The sequence below is a fragment of the Rhagoletis pomonella genome, unplaced genomic scaffold (genome assembly GCF_013731165.1).
Source record: "Rhagoletis pomonella isolate Grant_MI unplaced genomic scaffold, Rhpom_1.0 Rhpom_scaffold_00865, whole genome shotgun sequence".
Taxonomy (NCBI): Eukaryota; Metazoa; Arthropoda; class Insecta; order Diptera; family Tephritidae; genus Rhagoletis; species Rhagoletis pomonella.
Window position 1 is genome coordinate 30,151 of NW_023459419.1, and position 1,675 is coordinate 31,825.

A 1,675-nucleotide genomic window follows, 5' to 3' on the forward strand; every position below is an offset into this window, starting at 1 on the left:
ATATTGAATATTGATGTATCGTATATAAAAATCGATATTTGCGATGCAACGAACGCATTAAAAATATACAAGAAAATGGAACAAACGTGTCTTCGATAAAGTATTAACCCACACTGAAATATATTTATTGATTTAAATAGTTTCAAATCCCAGCTACATATACAAATAAATTCATGAAATAAATAAGCTTTATAATCTATGTAAAAACTATATCTAATGCTTCGTTTTCATTAGGGGTCTTCATCAAAAGTGATAAACTGCTGATAAGTTCGATAAAATGATAAATTTATTATTTTGATGAAAGAAATGTCAAACTTTGTATTGAAATCTATTAAACTTTTATGTCAGCAGCAACATACCCGGGTATGTTTTGCGTTTTCAAATTACTATATCTTGCAAACCATACATCGGATTAACTTGATTTCATGATATCCTCAACAAAAGTATTCTACATCATATTCTCAAGTCTGAGGGGCATTGGACTACCTGTACCAGAGATCTGACCATTTTTCGACTTCTACCCCTTACATCAACATCTGCATACCCGGGTATGTATGTGAATACGCATGCAAATATGTAGATACATTTGAAAACTAAACTTTATTCCGAATAAAATTCTAAATATAGTACAGGAATATAATGATAATATAATATTATAATACCAGTGGCGGACCCAGTTAGGGGAAATTGGGGAAATTCATCGAAAAAGTGTGTCAAATTTCACTTGAGTTTGAAATTATAGCTGTGTGCTAAGCTCGAAGTATTGTGTTATTTAAGTAAGCCTATCAGTTTTTCGAATTCACTGAATTTTCCAAATTTTAAAATTACATATGTACTTAATTTTCAATTTTTAGTTTTTTTTTGTTATATTTTCGAATTTGTATTATTTTACACAGTTGAAAGTCACAGCAAGTTTGAATATTTTCACAGGTTCAGAAAACAACGAAAATTCCAAAGTTTGAATTTTATAATATTATTAAATTTCTTGAAATTTCTTATCTTTAGGATAATTTCCAAAATTTCAAAAACTGTCGAAATCCGGGAGATTCTAGAAATTTTGGTAAAATGAGAATATTTTGATACGTACAAAATTATTGAGATTTTAGAAATGTTTATATTTTCCAAAATTTTGATAATTTTATTTATCCTAAAATCCATCCTAAAATGTACAAATGTGAGACATCACAAATTGTCGAAAAATTCTTATGTTCATGTACTCGTGTGTAAAAAAAAGAAAAATCTTAGAATTTTAAAAGATATTAACATTTTTTAAAAATTCCAAAATTGTTCCACTTTTCTGAACTTTTCCAAAATTTTGTATTGATATAACAAAGTTTGAGAATTTTAAATTTTTTTAAATTTTGAAAACATCAACAAAAATTTTTTGAATCATCAAAAATTACGAAAATTTTTTAAATTTTCAAATACGACGAAATATGAAAATGTTTTCAACATTCGAAAACTTTTAATTTCGTTTGATCAATTTTGTATATTCGACACTTTTACTTAGAAAAAATTTGTTAGAATTCCTACAATTCTCAAAATTTTTGAAAAATAAAAAATTTCTAGAAATCTAGTATTCATCATTATATTGAATTAATTGAATTATTGGGATTTACAAAAATTTTGCAAATTCACAAAGTTTTGAAAGTTTAGAAAATTTTGGAATTCTACT